This window comes from Oratosquilla oratoria, chromosome 17, assembly GCF_046742065.1.
Source record: "Oratosquilla oratoria isolate Oo_2021 chromosome 17, ASM4674206v1, whole genome shotgun sequence".
Taxonomy (NCBI): Eukaryota; Metazoa; Arthropoda; class Malacostraca; order Stomatopoda; family Squillidae; genus Oratosquilla; species Oratosquilla oratoria.
Window position 1 is genome coordinate 8319655 of NC_134793.1, and position 20402 is coordinate 8340056.

The following is a 20402-nucleotide window of genomic DNA, read 5'->3' on the forward strand; positions in this document are numbered from 1 at the left end:
AGGGAACTGTGAAGCCCTCAAAGATACATAGGGATGACTACGACGTAGCTCATGAGGTGCCTTACACTTCACCTCTCCAACGGAGCTATCAAACGACACCACGAAGACGTGCACCATAAACAGATTCCGGACCCATTTACTACCCCCACATCCAAAGAAGTTGAGCTCCGTTATAGGTTCACGGCCGATAGGCCAGTGGGCAGTGCTACGCGTGCTGCCTCCTGATTGGTTGAGCGGATCAGCACTGAAGTGTTTGTAATCCGCGTATTGTGCATAAATACTCGATCCTCGCACATTGTATTCATTAGCACTGAAGATGCCTAACTGTTAGGCGAAAGCTCTGCATTAAATCAAGATAGTTCCCATGCCTTTACCTAAACCTTCAATGTTGTTTGGGCAGGTAATTATAGAACTCAGTACGAAACAGTGTTCTAGCATAAAAAAAAAAATCGAGAAAATCACAAAAAGAAAAAAAAACGTGAACGCAAAATTTGCTGCAAATTTCAATCATAAACACACACACACACACATATATAATATATATATATATATATATAATATATATATATATATATATATATATATATAAACAATCAGACCCGGCCTTGCTCGAGCTTTGAACTTCGGCCCTACTGAGTAGAAAACCAAAGCGTTATCAACCCACCACTCGAATCGTTAACTCTCGATACCTGATATGATCTCATACCCAAGGTTGGGCCAACTGAAATCTACAGTCCTTAAGCCCGTTTCCTGCGAGACCCAATCGTCACCAGAGAGCAAGTTGGTAACTAAGCTGATTCTTTTCGTCGTTGTTACTATTACAGAACAAATAGCTCGTAACGGCGACGTAAATCAGGCCCAGCCTTGCACGAGCTTTTAATTACGGTCCCTCTGAACGTGAGACCATATTGTTACCATCGTAGAGCGATTTGTTCTATAACAGTTACAATGGCATATTGAATCAGCTTACAGATATGTAGATACAGGGATAAATAAATCTATATACATATATATATATATATATATATTTGAATTGCAGCAGATAAAAGAATATCGAGAGGTCTTAACGAGGCACCGTTTAACGCTTTCAGTATGGTGGCTTGATTCACTGTTTCTGTTTCAGTTAAGAACAAATGATCTCATACAGTTAAAGAGACAGTGTGCCAGTTACTCATGAAATGCGAGTCATGATACACGAGTGTCTAGCCAATTATCTGATTATCTGTAGTATACTCTTGTAAAGAGAAAATTGAGACTCGGAGGGTAATTCTGAAAACAAAGGAAAACATTGGAGCACGAAACAACTATTCTACCAACATTGAGGTCTTCTCACAATAAATCTAGAGTCCTCGGTCGCGAAACCCCAAATACAGATGACAAAAATACTAATCCTTAACATAAACCAAAGTATACAAACATATCTACGGTTGCATCTTTTAAACAAAGCGTACTCCATGTGGCCTAATACATATCAAAGTCCCCGGTATATCAGTGAATATATATATATATATCACTCCCAGTCACACTGTCTGTTGTACTACAGTACAACAGTATCAAAATGTAGTAGTTCAATACGAAAGTTATCAGTTCAAAGGACGTAAATTGACACTTTCCTGGGATTTATGATTTCTGTTTCAGTTAAGAACAGGTGATCTTACATATATACCAGTCCTAGATACATTGTCTGTTGTAGTACAACAGGCTCAATATGTACTAGTTAAACACGAAAATGACGAAATCAAAAGATAAATTGACACCTCCCTGGGATAGAAACAGAGACAGACACCGTACAACCATCGATGTCGGTAACATTTCCTGGTACACTGTGAAAACAAAAGTGGCCATGACAAGTAAAGCTTCATTGTATACGAAACCAATTAATTTCAAAGCATAGTAGTAGGAACATTTCAAACTAGATTTGGGAAAAGAAACAGTGATGTACCCGTAATTGCAAAACAGAACGTAACACCACAAATGTATACAAATAATTTGTACCCACAGTACAAGTCTAATGGGAGAACGTGGCTCTTTTCGACTAATTCTTGGGGTTAACAAATCTAGTTACTTGTGAAATCCGTATCAAACATTGTATAAAACCTATTTCCGCCCTAACGCCGACCGAGCGGGTTAGGGCGTCGCTGCTTTCGGTAAAGGTCGAGGTGATGGCGGTTCGAACCCTGCCATCGGCGTCGAACCTATCATCGGCGAGTTAACCAAGGGCATGGTTAATTAAATCGACGCTAAAAAGTCCTCTATAAAGGGCATCGTCCTAGCCTCCTGATAGGGTAGGGAGGTTTGTGACATTAAACCAAATCAACGAGTCAAAGGAAAGCATTAGTAGACAAGGGTGTTGATGACATGATGGACCAGGAATACAACAGTCTTCCTCTCCGTGGAACATTCACATTCTGTTGAGAAGTTATGATAAGTTGGCGAAGGTGGGAAAAGAAGAAGACACGGGTGTAGCTCAGAGTTTATTCTTGACTGGTTTCGCTTTTAGCTTCTTCAGAGGAAAGATCCTCTGGATCGAAGCTGACTGTATATATTGGTAAACCTTCTCCATGTTGCCAGCATGTATACCGTCAGCTTCGACCCAGATAATCGTTCCTCTGAAGAAGCTCAAAGCGAAACGGGTCAAGAATAAATTCGGAACTTGACCCCGTGTCGTCTTCTTTCTCCAACTTCCCTATTCGTACGTTCTTCGTTCACGTAACTGAATTTTGACGACTAAAGACCGTGGCAGAAGCCGGTAATGTCTGAATTTTTCATGTCTTTGGGAATCGGGAATCATATTTTCTCTCCTGAATTTAATTCACTTTTCTGGTCAATTTCAATATCATCCGAACTTTTGCGAATACGCAATGAATGATGAATAATAATTTAGACACACGATGGAGACAGAAGTCTAAGTGTATTTACAAAATTTTATAATTTTTAGCAAAGATATCAATGCATATGTGGGTTTTATCTGTGAGGTCATGGTACCTTATTGCAACACGATCTTCAATGGGGTAGAGAGAGATAACTAACTAGCATCAGCAGTAGCAAGGGAAATGTAGTCAAACATATAGATCAACTTGAGGCTACAAAGTCCACGGGTCCAGATGAAGTTTTTCGGAGAGTGCTGAAGTAGTGCAAAATTGAAATCTGTGAGTAGTTAACGGAAGTATTTACTAAGTCGGTAGACACTGGGGTCTAGTCGATTTCTTGGGTTCATGGAAACATTGTTCCTGTATTTAAAAAGGGCGATAAACTTTCTATGCACTACTACCCAATCAATCAGTTTGACATCGTTTATAGATAAATTAATGGAGTCGTTAATATCAAATATCAGGGAACATTGAGAGAGGCATAATTAATCCGAAAAGTGACTCACAATGTGAGGATGGAGCCTTTATTATTACGACGTTTCGTTTATTTCAGCTTTTGCACGTACACGATAAGGCTGTAATAAGCGAAACGTCGTACAAATAAAGGCTCTGTACTCACATGGTCTTTAACTTGTTAGTCTTGTTGGCAACTGCTACTTTTATAAAAAGTGACTCACAGCATGGGTTCACCAAGGGTAGGTCATGTGCAACTAATTTTTTGTCTTTTTACACTAATACCTACATGGCGGCAGACAATGATAGTTACGATGATATATACCTTGACTTTCGCAAGACCCTAAATTTTAGAGATATTCCCTCATCAAACACATTAAACCGTTATTGGCATTAAGATACATGTCAACACACGCGTGTACACACGCACACATAAGCACACACACACACACACACACATACATACTCATGTGTTCTCACGCGGACTCACGGACACCGATCCTTCAATCTGACACTTCGAGGAAGGGCTCCCGCACAAGACCTCTTCCTCGGCGGGACGCTTTGGCAATTGTCGAGCTACGAGTCGTATTGCGATCATGTCGTCCTGCCGAACGGTGATCGCAATTCTCGAGCTCGACCACGCGGAGACTCCTGCCGAAGGTGTCAGGCGGATCATCCGCGAACAGGACACGGAGCCCGTACCGGTTGGGATTATACGATGTCGTTGTAAGGCAGATGCTCCCTCCGCGTCCACTCCAGCAGGGACATCGCGATGCTCTTCCACTGGATCTTCCATCTCTTGAAGACCAGCATCAGCGGTGCCACAGAGAGCAGTGTTCCGCGGTCCATTGAGGAAGAGTCCTAGCCACGTTGAGAACTGGCTTCAACCAAGGAAAAGGAGCTGCCTACTGATGCTGGAGATTTGTACCAAGGAGGCCCCTTTCTATGGTCCCAATAGACACCTCTACAGACAAATTGATGGTGTAGCTATGGGCTCATCCTTTGGAGCCCTCTTCGCCAACTTTTTCATGGTGATGATGGAGAGAGAGGTCTTCAGTACCACCAGAAAGCCTCCCATATACGTTCGTTACGGAGACGACATGTTCGTCCTCGTGAGCGACCGTAGGGAGCTCGAAGACTTGAGGAGACAACCTACAACGTGTCTTCGGCCTAAACTTTACTTCATAGAACAGCATCAGAAGGCAGCTCCCTTTCCTAGATGTAAAGGTTGAAGCCAGTTCTCATGCTTTTAGGAACGGAGTATATACCAAGCCTACCAACGCAGGACTCTCCTTCAATAGTTATAGTGAATGAACACAACGCTACTGGAGGTCCACAATCGACGCCAACGTCGGCAAGGGCCCTGACGTACTATAGCGACTGGACCCGAACCCACGCAGAGCTCGAAAGAGCTACGCAGGTCGTGGTAAATAATGGCTTCGCTAACAGAAAGGAGCAAATCGCCATCAACAAGGACCTTGATAGATGGTACTCACCCCCAGCTGAAAGCTCAGTAAGAGTAGACAAATTAAAAAAAAAAAAAATCTACAAAAACATCATATCCACCCATTACAGAGCCGACGGGGACGCACAGGGAAAAATCCAACGACAACGACAAAATAGATCTGGTCATTTTCTACAAAAACATAAAGACATCCCAACTCCTTATAAAGAACAACCACTGCCAAAGGACCACGGAACTTCAACGTAGCCATCTCGTGTATGAGTATACTTGCAGGAAAAGGAACTGCGAAGTCCCCAAAGATACATAGGGATGAATAAGACGAAGCTCACGAGGCGCCTTACACTTGACCTCTCCAATGGAGCTATCAGACGACACCACGAAGACGTACTTCAGACCCCACTGACAAGAAAGAACTTGGAGGAGGGCATCACTATCCTACAGATAGAAACCAACCACACACGCCCTCGTATCCTGGAAGCCTTATACATAAAAGATAAAAACCCTACCATAAACAGACAGATTCCGGACCCATTTACTACCTCCACATCCAAAGAAGCTGAGCTCCGTTATAGGTTCACGGCCGACTGGCCAGTGGGCGGCACTACGCGTGCTGCCTCCTGATTGGTTGACCGGATCAGCAAGTGTTTGTAATCCGTGTATTGTATATAAATACTCGAACCTGGCACATTGTATTCATTAGCACTGATATCTAACTGTTAGGCGAAAGCTCTGCAATAAATCAAGAAGATAGTTCACATGCCTTTACCTAAACCTCCAATGTTGTTTGGCCAGGGAATTAGAGAACTCAGCACGATACAGTGCGCCAGCATAAGAAAAGTCGAGAATATCAGCAAAAGAAAGAAAAAAACGTGAACGCAGAAGTTGTTGCAAATTTCAGTGATAAACACTCACATTATATATATATATATATATACATATATATATATATATATATATATATATATATATATATATTACACATATGTATCAAACAATCAGACCCGGCCTTGCGCGAGCTTTGAACTTCGGCCCACCTGAGCAGAAAACCAAAGCGTTACCACCCCACCACTCGGATCGTTAAATCTCGATACCTGATATGATCTCATACCCAGGGTTGGGCCGACTGAAATCTACAGTCCTTGAGCCCGTTTCCTGCGAGACCCAACGTCACCAGAGAGTGAAGTGGTAACTAAGCTGATTCTCTTCGTCGTTGTAACTGTTACAGAACAAATCGCTCATAACGGCGACGTAAATCAGGCCCGGCCTTGCGCGAGCTTTGAATTCTGGTCCCTCTGAACGTGAGACCAGACCGTTACCATCTTAGAGCGATTTGTTCTATAATAGCAATGGCAAATTGAATCAGCTTAAATATAGATAGGTAGATACATGGACACACACACACACACACACACACACACACACATACACACACATACACACACACACACACACACATATATATATATATATATATATATATATATATATATATACTCATACATATATTTGAATTGCAGATAAAAGAATATCGAGAGATCTTAACGAGGCATTGTTTAACGCTTTCAGTATGGTGGCTTGATTCGTTGTTTCTGTTTCGTTTAAGAACAAGTGATCTCATATAGCTAAAGACACAGTGTGCCAGTTACTCATGAAATGCGAGTCACGATAGACGTGTGTCTAGGCAATTATCTGTAGTATACTCTTGTAAAGAGAAAATTGAGACTCATGGGGTAATTCTGAAAACAAAGGAAAACATTGGAGCACGAAACAACTCTTCTACCAACATTGAAGTGTTCTTACAATAAATCTAGACTCCTCGGTCGCGAAACCCCAAATACAAATGACAAAAATACTAATCCTTAACCTAAACCAAAGTATACAAACAGATCTACGGTTTCAGCTTCTAAACAAAGTGTACTCCATATGGCCTAATACATATCAAAGTCCCCGGTATATCAGAGATTATATATATCAGTCCCAGTCACACTGTCCGTTGTAGTACAACAGGATTAAAATATAGTAGTTCAATACGAAAGTTATTGGTTCAAAGGACGTAAATTGACACTTTCCTGGGATTTAGGATTCCTGTTTCAGTTAAAAACAGGTGATCTTACATATATACCAGTCCCAGATACACTGTCTGTTGTAGTACAACAGGCTCAATATACAGTGGTTAAATACGAAAATGACCACATCAAAAGACACAAATTGACACCTACCTGGGACAGAATCAGAGATAGACGCCGTGCAACCATCGAGGTCAGTAATATTTCCGGATACACTGTGAAAACAAAAGTGGCCATGACAAGTAAAACTTCATTGTATACGAAACCAATTAATTTCAAAGCATAATAGTAGCAACATTTCAAGCTAAATTTGGGAAAAGAAACAGTGATGTCCCCGTAATTGCAAAACAGAACGTAACACCACAAATGTATAAAAATAATTTGTATCCACAGCACAAGTCTATAGGGAGAATGTGGCTCTTCTCGACTAATTTTTGGGGTTAACAAATCTAGTTACTTGTGAAATCCGTATGAAACAGTGTAAAAACACCTATTTTAGCCCTAACGCCGACCGAGCGGGTTAGGGCGTCGCTGCTTTCGGTAAAGGTCGAGGTGATGGCGGTTCGAACCCTGCCATCGGCGTCGAACCCTACCATCGGCAAGTTGAACCAAGGGCATGGTTCATTAAATTCCACGCTAAAATGTCCTCTATAAAGGGCATCGTCCTAGCCTCCTGATAGGGTAGGGAGGTTTGTGACATTAAACCAAATCAACGAGTCAAAGGAAAGCATTAGTAGACAAGGATGTTGATGACATGATGGACCAGGAATACAACAGTCTTCCTCTCCGTTCTGTTGAGAAGTTATGACAAGTTGGGGAAGGTGGGAAAAGAAGAAAACACGGGTGTAGTTCAGAGTTTATTCTGGACTGGTTTCACTTTTAACTTCTTCAGTGGAACGATTCTCTGCATCGAAGCTGAATGTATACATTGGTAAACCTTCTCCATGTTGCCAGCATGTATACCGTCAGCTTCGACCCAGATAATCGTTCCTCTGAAGAAGCTCAAAGCGAAACGGGTCAAGAATAAATTCGGAACTTGACTCGTGTCGTCTTCTTTCTCCAACTTCCCTATTCGTACGTTCTTCGTTCCCGTAACTGAATTTTGACGACTAAAGAGCGTGGCAGAAGCCAGTAATGTCTGAATTTTTCATGTCTTTAGGAATCGGGATTCATATTTTCTCTCCTGAATTTAAGTCACTTTTCTGGTCAATTTCAATATCATCCGAACTTTTGCGAATACGCAATGAATGATGAATAATAATTTAGACACACGATGGAGACAGAAGTCTAAGTGTATTTACAAAATTTTATAATTTTTAGCAAAGATATCAATGCATATGTGGGTTTTATCTGTGAGGTCAGAGATATTAAATATGGTACCTTATCGCGACCCGATCTTCAATGGGGTAGAGAGAGATAGACTAACTAGCATCAGCATTAGCAAGGGAAATGTAGTCAAATATATAAATCGACTTGAAGCTACAAAATTCACGGGTCCAGACGAAGTTTTCGGAGAATGCTAAGAGGGGGTTCACACGGACTAACGGTTCGTCGAACGCGGTTCGACAGACACGTGTTTAAAGTGATGTGTGAACGGGGTATTTGGTTGTCGAACACGTTGGTTAAACCCCAAATACCCCGTTCACACATCACTTTAAACACGTGTCTGTCGAACCGCGTTCGAGAAACCGTTAGACCAGTGCAAAATTAAAATCTGTGGGCAGTTAACGGAAGTATTTACCAAGTCGGTAGACACTGGAGTCTTGCCTATTTCTTGGGGTCATAGAAATTTTGTTCCTGTATCTGAAAAGGACGATAAACCTTCTATGCACAACTACATATCAATCAGTTTAACTTCGGTTATAGGTAAAAATAATCGAGTCGTTAATATCAAATATAAGGAAACATTTGGAGAGGCATAATTAATCTGAAAATTGACTCACAACATCGGTTCACTAAGGGTAGATCATATGTAACTAATTTTTTGTCTTTTTACACTAATACCTACAAGGCGGCAGATAACAATGATAGTCAAGATTTTATATACATAGACCAGGGGTTCTCATTAGGGGTGAAATTCACCCCCAGGGGGGAATTTTGGGTTTTCTGGGGGTGATTTGTGACCACAGTCAGTTTACGCGGTGAGGAAAGCAATTGTAGGTTTTGGCCTATCTGGCCTGTCACCTGGGCTGGAATTATACTAATATGGGAAAAATATATACTAATTTGGAAAAAATACAAGGGTTTTTAGTAATATTAGCATATTATTTAGAATGCACTTTTTGAAACAAGCCATCTTGGAAAGGAGGGGGGAATGACATTCAGACAAATGGTGAAAGGGGTGAATGGGCCAAGTAAGGCTGAGAACCCTTGACCTAGATTTTAGCAAAACCCTAAATTTTAGGGCTAAGACCGTATCTAAAACATTCACGGAGATATTCGCTCATCAAACATATTTAACTGTTATTGGTATTAAGATACATGTAAACACACACGCGTGCACACACACACACGCGTGTACACACGCACACAAACACACACACACACACACACACACACACACACACACACACACACACACACACACACACACACACACACACACCAATCCTTCAATCTGACGCGTCGAGAAATCCTCTCGCACAAGACCTCTTCCTCGGTGGGACCCTTCGGCAATTGTCGAGCTACGAGTCGTATAGCGATCACGTCGTCCTGCCGAACGCTGATCGCAATTCCCAAGCTCGACCACGCGGAGACTCCTGCCGAAGGTGTCAGGCGGAGCATCCTTGAACGGGATGCGGAGCCCATACCGGAGGAATTGTGGGATGCCGTTGTACGGCAGAGGGCCCCTCCGCGTCCACAGCAGCACAGACTCCATGGAACTCTTCCACTAGACCTTCCACCTCTTCAAGACCAGCTTCAGCGGGTACCACGGAGAGCAGTGTTCCGCGGTCCATTGAGGCAGAGTCCTGGCAACGTTGGTGGACTTGGTCATTGAAACCTTGAGAATTGGTTTCAACCTTTACATTTAGGAAAGGGAGCTGCCTACTGATGCTGGAGATTTGTACCAAGGAGGCCCCTTTCTAGGGTTCCAATAGACACCTCTACCTTAGGAGTAACCTACAGCGCGTCTCCGGCCTAAACTTTGCTTCAGAGAAAAGCATCAGTAGATGTAAAGGTTCAAGTTCTCAAGGTCTTAGGAACAGAGTATATACCTAACCCACCAACCCAGGATTCTGCCTCAATGGAAACAGTGAATGCCCACAACGCTACTGGAGGTCCACAATCGATGACTACGTCACAAGGGCCCTGACGCACTGTACCGACTGGACCCGAACCCACGCAGGGCTCGACAGAGCGACGCAGGTCCTTGTAAACAATGGCCATCAACAAGGACCATGACAGATGGTGCTCACCCACAGCTGAAAGCTCAGTAAGAGTAGACAGAATGAAAAATTTCTACAAAAACATTATATCCATCAATCATAGAGCCGACGAGGACGCACTTGGAAAATCATCCACAGAGACGTGAAACCCACCAACGATAACGATAACGACATAAACACATCCCAACTCTTTATAAAGAACAACACCTGCCAGAGGATCCCGGAACTTCAACGTAGCCATCTCGTGTATCAATACACCTGCAGGAAAACGAACTGTGAAGCCCTCAAAGATACATAGGGATGACTACGACGAAGCTCACGAGGCGCCTTACACTTTACCTCCTCTAAGGGAGCTATCAAACCCGGCCTTGTGCGAGCTTTGAACTTCGGCCCTTCTAAGCACAAAACCCAAGTGTTACCACCCCACCACTCGGATCGTTACATCTCGATACGATATGATCTTATGCCCAGGGTTGGGCCAACCGAAATCTAGGTTCCTTAAGCACGTTTGCTGTGAGACTCAACGTCACCAGAGAGCAAGTTGGTAACTAAGCTGATTCTCTTCGTCGTTGTAACTATTACAGAACAAATCGCTCGTAACGGCGACGTAAATCAGGCCCGGCCTTGCGCGAGCTTTGAATTACGGTCCCTCTGAACGTCGAGCGATTTGTGCTATGATAGTTACAATGGCAAATTGAATCAAATTATATATAGATAGGTAGATACATGGATATATATATATATATATATATATATATATATATATATATATATATATACACACATATGTATAGACATACACATATTTGAATTGCAGATAAAAGAATTTCGAGAGGTCTTAACGAGGCACCGTTTAACGCTTTCAGTATGGTGGCTTGATTCATGTCTTCTGTTTCATTTAAGAACAAGTGATTTCATACGGCTAAAGAGACAGTCTGTCCTTTACTCGTGAAACGTGAGTCATGATACACAAGTGTCCAGACAATTATCTGATTATCTTTAATATACTCTTGTAAAGAGGAAATGGAGAATCATGAGTAATTCTGAAAGCGAGGAAAAACATTGGATCACGGGACAACTACTCCTCCAACGGTGAGGTTTTTCTCAAAATAAATCTAGACTCCTCAGTCGAGAAACCCCAAACACAGGTGGCCAAAAACTAATCCTTACCCTAAACCACAGTATACAAACATATCTACAGTTTCAACTTTTAAACAAAACGTACTCCATGTGGCATGATATATATCAATGATAGCTTCGTATGAACATTGTACAAAACATATTTCCGCCCGAGTCCATAGGATACCCCACAATAGGTAAGCACTATGGATTCTCGCTGACCGAGCGGGTTAGGGCGTCGTTTCTTGCGGCGAAGGTCGAGGTGACGCCGGTTCGAACCCTGCCACCGACGACTTCAACCAAGGGTATGGTTTACTGAATTCCACGCTACCAAGTCCCCTGCAAAGGGCATCGTCCTAGCCTCCTGATAGGGTAGGGGGGGGGGGGGTTTGTGACATTAAACCAAATCAATCAATGAGTCAAAGGAAAGCATTAGTAGACAAGAGTGCTGATGACATCATGAACCAGGGATACAACGATACTCTTCTCCGTGGAACATTCACGTTCTGTTGAGACATTATGACAAGTTAAGGATAGTGGAAATAGAAGAGTACACGGGCCTAGTTCAGAGTTTATTATTGACTGGTCTCGCTCTGAGCTTCTTCTGAGGAAAGATTCTCTGGATCGAAGCTGACTGTATACATTGATAAACTTATTGAATCACAATGGCAAAAGCCGACTGAGAATAAACACCTTGTGAGATTGAAACCTTTATTGGTACTACGTTTCGCTTGTTACAGCTTTTTCAAGTACAGGCATGACACACACTCTGAGCACATATAAGCCAACAGGGAAGGAACTGGGAGAGGTTATCATTTTCTCCTCACCCTGTCTGGTTCACTTAAACTTATTCCATGTTGCTAGCATGTATACACTCTGAGCACATATAAGCCAACAGGGAAGGAACTGGGAGAGGTTATCATTTTCTCCTCACCCTGTCTGGTTCACTTAAACTTATTCCATGTTGCCAGCATGTATACCGTCAGCTTCGACCCAGATAATCATTCCTCTGAAGAAGCTCAAAGCAAAACAAGTCAAGGATAAACTCAGAAGTAGACCCCGCGTCGTCTTCTTTCTCCAACTTCCCCATTCGTACGTTCTTCGTTCCGAAGAGAGACGGTCCTCGTCCCGTGACTGAATTTTGAAGACTAAACACCGTGACGGAGGCCAGTAACGTCTGATTTTTTTATGTCTTTGGGAATCGGGAATTGTATTTTCTCTCCTGAATTTAAGTCACTCCTCTGGTCAATTTCAATATCATCTCAATCTAATAAAGTACCAGGCTTTAACACCATTCGGGACATCCGAACTTGTGCGAATACCCAATGACTGATGAATATTAATTTAGACACATGATGGGGACAGAAGTCTAAGTCTATTTATACAATTCTATAATATTTAGCAAAAATATCAATGCACATCTGGATAGTATCTGCGAGGTAAGAGAGGTTAAATATGGTACCTTTTCGCAACCCGATCTTCAATGGGGAAGAGATAGACTAACTAGCATCAGCATTAGCAAGGGAAATGTAGTCAAACATATAGATCGACTTGAAGCTACAAAATCCACGGCTAAAGGCCAAGTTCTTTCGGAGAGTGCTAAAGGAGTGCAAAATTGAAATCTGAGAGTAGTTAACGGAAGTATTTACTAAGTCGGTAGACATTGGAGTCCTGCCTATTTATCGACGTCATGAAAACATTGTTCCTGTATTTAAAAAGGGTAATAAACTTTCTATGAACTACATATCAATCAGTCTGACGTCGTTTGTAGGTAAAATAATGGAGTCGTTAATATCAAATATAAGGGAACATTTAGAGAGGAATAATTAGTCTGAAAAGTGATTCAGAACATGGGTTCACCAAGGGTAGGTCATGTGTACTAATTTTTTCTCTTTTTACACTAATACCTAAAAGGCGGCAGATAACAATGATAGTTACGATGATATATATCCCGTCTTTAGCAAGGCCCTAAATTTTAGGGCTAAGGCCGTATCTAAAACATTCACAGAGATATTAACTCAGACACACACACACACACACACACACACACACACACACACACACACACACACACACACACACACACACACACACACACACACACACACACACACACACACACACACACACGTGTACGTACGCGGACTCACGGACACCAATCCTTCAATCTGACACGTCGAGGAAGCCCTCCCGCACATGACCTCTTCCTCGGCGGGACCCTTCGGCAATTGTCGAGCTACGAGTCGTATTGCGATCAAGTCGTCCTGCCGAACGGTGATCGCAATTCCCGAGCTCGACCACGCGGAGACTCCTGCCAAAGGTGTCAGGCGGATCATCCGCGAACGGGACGCGGAGCCCATATCGGTGGAATTATTGGATGCCGTTGTACGGCAGAGGGTCCCTCCGTGTCCGCTGCAGCAGGGACTCCGGGAAGCTCTTCCACTGGATCTTCCACCTCTTGAAGACCAGCATCAGCGGTGCCACGTAGAGCAGTACTCCGCGGTCCATTGAGGCAGAGTCCTGGCAACGTTGAAAACTGGCTTCAACCTAGGAAAAGGAGCTGCCTAATGATGCTGGAGATTTGTACCAAGGAGGCCCCTTTCTATGGTCCCAATAGACACCTCTACAGACAAATTGATGGTATAGCTATGGGCTCATCCCTTCGAGTCCTCTTAGCCAACTTTTTTATGGTGATGATGGAGAGAAAGGTCTTCAGTACCACCAGAAAGCCTCCCATAAACGTTCGTAATGGAGACAACATTTTCGTCCTCGTGAGCGACCGTAGGGAGCTCGAAGACTCGAGGAGCAACCTACAGCGTGTCTCCGGCCTAAACTTTACTTCATAGAACAGCATCAGTAGGCAGCTCCCTTTCCTAGATGTAAAGGTTGAAGCCAGTTCTAAAGGTTTGAGGGACGGAGTGTATACCAAGCCCACCAACCAAGGACTCTGCCTCAGTGGAATTAGTGAATGAACACAACGCTACCGGAGGTCCACAATCGACGACTACCCCAGAAGGGTCCTGACGCACTGTACCGACGGGCCCCGAACCCACGCAGAGCTCGACAGAGCGACACAGGTCCTGGTAAACAATGGCTTCTAATAGAGAGGTGCAAATCGCCATCAAGCACCTTGAGAGATGGTACTCACCCCCAGCTCAAAAATCTACAAAAACGTTATATCCATCCATCATAGAGTGCACGAGGACGCCCTTGGAAAAATCATCCACAGAGGCGGGAAACCCACCAACGACAACGACAAAATAGATCTGGTCTTTTTCTACAAAAAGGTGGAGACATCCCAACTCCTTATAAAGAACAACCCCTGCCAGAGGACCCCCGAACTTCAATTGAGCCATCTCGTATATGAATACATCTGCAGGAAAGAGAACTGTGAAACCCTCATTGAAACGTACATAGGGATGACTACGACGAAGCTCACGAAGCGCCTTACACTTCACCTCTCCAACGACGCTATCAAACGACACCATGAAGACATACATCAGGCCCCACTGACAAGGAGGAACTTGGAGGAGGGCATCACTATCCTACAGAAAGAAACCAACTACACACGCTTTCATATCCTGGGAGCATTATACATGAAAAGAAGAAACCCTATCATGAATAGACTCCGGACTTATTTACTATACCCCATATCCAAAGACGTTGAGCTCCGTTATAGGTTCACGGCCGATTGGCCAGTGGGCGGCTCTACGCGTCTTGCTTCCTGATTGGTTGACCGGATCAGCACTGAAGTGTTTGTGATCCGCGTATTGTGATTAAATACTCGACCCTCGCACATTGTACTCATTAGCACTGAAGGTGCCTAACTGTTAGACGAAAGGTCTGCATTAAATCAAGAAGATAGTTCCCATGGCTTTACCTAAACCTCCAATGTTGTCTAGCCAGATAATTAATCAGAGAACTCAGCACGACACAGTGCGCCAGCATAAGAAAAGTTGAGAATGTCAGCAAAAGAAAAAAAACGTGAACCCAGAAGTTGCTGTAAATTTCAATGATAAACACAAGCGCGCGCACAAACACACACACACATACACAGACACACACACATACATCAAACAATCAGACACAGCGTTGCGCGAGCTTTGAACTTCGGCACCTCTGAGCAGAAAACCAAAGCGTTACCACCCCCACCACACGGATCGTTAAATCTCGATACCTGATATGATCTCATACCCTGGGTTGGGCCGACCGAAATCTACAGTCCTTAAGCACGTTTCCTGCGAGACCCAACGTCACCAGAGAACAAGTTGGTAACTAAGCCGATTCTCTTCGTCGTTGTAACTATTACAGAACAAACCGCTTGTAAAGTCGACGTAAATCAGGCCCGGCCTTGCGCAAGCTTTGAATTCCGGTCCCTCAAAAAGTGAGACCTGATCGTTACCATCGTAGAGCGATTTGTTCTATAATAGTTACAATGGCAAATTGAATCAGCTTAAATATAGATAGGTAGATACATATATATATATAATATATATATTATACTTATACATATATCTGAATTGTAGCAGATAAAAGAATATCGAGAGGTCTTACCGAGGCACCGTTTAACGCTTTCAGTAAGGTGGCTTGATTCATGGTTTCTGTTTCAGTTAAGAACAAATGATCTTATACGACTAAAGAGACAGTGTCCTTTACTCATGAAACGTGAGTCATGATACACACAAGTCTAGCCAATTATCTCATTATCTGTAACATACTCTTGTAAAGAGGAAATGGAGAATCATAGGGTAATTCTGAAAGCGGGGGAAAACATTGAGGTTTTTCTCACAATAAATCTAGACTCCTCAGTCGCGAAACCCCAAACACAGGGGGCCAAAAACTAATCCTTACCCTAAACCACAGTGCACAAACATATCTACAGTTTCAACTTTTAAACAAAGCGTACTCCATGTGGCATAATATATATCAGTGAATATATCAGTCCTAGTCACACTGTCTGTTGTAGTACAACAGGATCAAAAAGGAGTAGTTCAATACGAAAATTATCAGTTCAAAGAATGTAAATTGACACCTTCCTGGGATTTATGATTTCCGTTTCATTTAAGAAAAGGTGACCTTACATATACATCAGTCCAAGATATACTGTCTGTTGTAGTACAACAGGCTCAATATATAGTGGTTAAATCCGAAAATGACAAAATCAAAACACAAATTGACACCTACCTGGGACAGAATCAGAGACAGACGCCGCTCAACCATCGAGGTCAGTAACATTTCCGGGTCCACTGTTAAAACAAAAGGAGCCATGATATGTAAAACTTCATTGTATACGAAACCAATTCATTTCAAAGCATAGTAATAGAAACATTTCAAGCTAGATTTGGGAAAAGAAAGTGATGCCCCCGCAATTACAAAACAGAAAGTGACACCCCTTGGTTTCCCACAAATGCACACACACAACTTGTAGCCACAGTACAAGGCTATAGGGAGAATGTGGCTTTTCTCGACTAATTCTTAGGATTAACAAATCTAGTTACTTGTGAAATACGTATGAAACATTGTACAAAACCGATTTCCGCCCGAGTCCATAGGATACCCTACAGTAAGGAAGCACTATGGTCATTCGCCAGCCGAACGGATTAGAGCGTCGCTGCTTGTGGCGAAGGTGGTGATGGCGGTTTGAACCCTGCCATCGGCGAGTTGAACCAAGGGCATGCTGCATTAGATTTCACGCTACAAATTCCTCAGTACAAGGCATCGCCCTAGCCTCAATCAATGACTCGAAGGAAAGCATTAGTAAACGAGTACTGACGACATGATGAACCAGGGATACAACGGTCTTCTTCTCCGTGGAACATTCACGCTCTGTTGAATCGTTATGACAAGTTGGGGAAGGTGGGAAAAGAAGAAGACATGGGTCTAGTTCAGAGTTTATTTCCTAACTGGTTTTGCTTTGAGCTTCTTCAGAGGAACGATTCTCTGGATCGAAGCTGACTGCATACATTGCCTAGTCCATGTTCCCAGCATGTATACTATCTGCTTCGACCCAGGGAATCATTCCTCTGAAGAATCTCAAAGCAAAACAAGTCATGAATAAACTCAGAAGAAGACCCCGCGTCGTCTTCTTTCTCCAACTTCCCCATTCGTACGTTCTTTATTCCGAAGAGGGGCGGTCCTCGTCCCGTGACTGAATTTCGACGACTAAAGACCGTGTAAGAAGTCAATAATGTCTGATTTTTTCATGACTTTGGGAATCGGGAATAGTATTTTCTCTCTTGGGTTTAAGTCACTCCTCTGGTCAATTTCAATATCATCTGAATCTCAAAAAGTACCAGGCTTCAACACCATTCGGGACATTTAGACACATGATGGGGACAGAAGTCTAAGTCTATTTTTACAACTTTATAATCTATAGCAAAGATATCAATGCACATCTGGGTATTATCTGTGCGGTTAGAGAGGTTAAATATGGTACCTTATCCCAACCCGATCTTCAGTGGGGAAGAGAGAGACTAACTAGCATCAGCATTTGCAAGGGAAATGTAGTCAAACGTATAGATCGACTTGAAGCTACAAAATCCCCGGGTCCAGACGAAGTTTTTCAGAGAGTGCTGAAGTAGTGCAAAATTGAAATCTTTGAGCAATTAACGGAAGTATTTACTAAGTCGGTAGACACTGGGGTCTTGCCTATTTCTTGGGGTCTTGGAAACATTGTTCCTGTATTTAAAAAGGGCGATAAACCTTCTATGCACAACTACATATCAATCAGTTTGACGTCAGTTATAGGTAAAATAATGGAGTCGTTAACATCAAATATCAGGGAGCATTTGGAGGGGCATATATAATCTGAAAATTGACTCACAACATGGGTTCACCAAGGGTAGGTCATATGCAACTAATTTTTTGTCTTTTTACACTAATACCTACAAGGCGGCAGATAACAATGATAGTTACGATGATATATACTCCGTCTTTAGCAAGGCCCTAAATTTTAGGGCTAAGACCGTATCTAAAACATTCACAGAGATATTGACTCATCAAACACATTAAAACGTTATTGGTATTAAGATACACACACACACGCACACACACACACACACACACACACACACACACACACACACACACACACACACACACACACACACGTGTACGTACGCGGACTCACGGACACCAATCCTTCAATCTGACACGTCGAGGAAGCCCTCCCGCACATCACCTCTTCCTCGGCGGGACCCTTCGGCAATTGTCGAGCTACGAGTCGTATTGCGATCAAGTCGTCCTGCCGAATGGTGATCGCAATTCCCGAGCTCGACCACGCGGAGACTCCTGCCAAAGGTGTCAGGCGGATCATCCGCGAACGGGACGCGGAGCCCATATCGGTGGAATTATTGGATGCCGTTGTACGGCAGAGGGTCCCTCCGTGTCCGCTGCAGCAGGGACTCCGGGAACCTCTTCCACTGGATCTTCCACCTCCTGAAGACCAGCATCAGCGGTGCCACGGAGAGCAGTGTTCCGCAGTCCATTGAAGCAGAGTCCTGGCAACGTTGAGAACTGGCTTCAACCTTGGAAAAGGAGCTGCCTACTGATGCTGAAGATTTGTAACAAGGAGGTCCCTATCTATGGTCCCAATAGACACCTCTACAGACAAATTGATGGTGTAGCTATGGGCTCGTCCCTTGGAGTCCTCTTCGCCCACTTTTTCATGGTGATGATGGAGAGAGAGGTCTTCAGTACCACTAGAAAGCCTCCCATATACGTTCGTTACGGAGACAATATTTTCGTCCTCGTGAGGAACCGTAGGGAGCTCGAAGACCTGAGGAGCAGCCAACAGCGTGTCTCCGGCCTAAACTTTGCTTCAGAGAACAGCATCAGTAGGCAGCTCCCTTTCCTAGATGTAAAGGTTGAAGTTCTCAAGGTTTTAGGAATAGAGTATAGACCAAACCCACCAACCCAGGACTCTGCCTCAATAAAAATAGTGAATGCTCAAAACGCTACCGGAGGTCCACAATCGACGCCTACGTCAGAAGGGCCCTGACACACTGTACCGATTGGACCCGAACCAACGCACAGCTCGACAGAGCGACGCAGGTCCAGGTAAACATTGGCCTCTCTAACAGAGAGGAGGAAATCGCCATCAACAAGGACCTTGACAGATGGTACTCACCCACAGCTCAAAGCTCAGTGAGAGTAGACAGAATAAAAAAATCTACAAAAACATCATATCCATCCATTATAGAGCCGACGAGGACGCACTTAGAAAAATCATCCACAGAGACGTGAAACCCACGACCGACAACGACAAATCAGATCTGGTCATTTTCTACAAAAACGTGAAGACATCCCAACTCTTTATAAAGAACAACCCCTGCCAGAGGACCCCGGAACTTCAACGTAGCCATCTCGTGTATGAATACTCCTGCATGAAAGGGGACTGTGAAGCCCCCAAAGATACAAAGGGGTGACTACGAAAAAGCTCACGAGGCGCCTTACACTTCACCTCTCCAGCGGAGCCATCAAACGACACCACGAAGACATGCATCAGACCCCACTAACAAGGAAGAACTTGGAGGAGGCCATCACTATCCTACAGATAGAAACCAACCACACACGCCTTCATATAATGGAAGCCTTACACATAAAAGATAAAAACCCGACCATAAACGGACAGATTCCGAACCCATTTACTACCCCCACATCCAAAGAAGTTGAGCTCCGTTATAGGTTCACGGCCGATAGGCCAGTGGGCGGTGCTACGCGTCCTGCCTCCTGATTGGTTGACCGGATCAGGACTGAAGTGTTTTTAATCCGTGTATTGTATATAAATACTCGACACTCGCACATTGTATTCATTAGGACTGAAGATGACTAACTGTTAGGCGAAAGCTCTTCATTAAATCAAGAAGATAGTTCCCATTCCTTTACCTACCTCTAATGTTGTTTGGCCAGGTAATTAGAGAACTCAGCACGACATAGTGCGCCAGCATAAGAAAAGTCGAGAATATCAGCAAAAAAAAATAAAAATAAAAAATAAAAAAACGTGAACGCATAAGTTGCTGCAAATTTCAATGATAAACGCGCG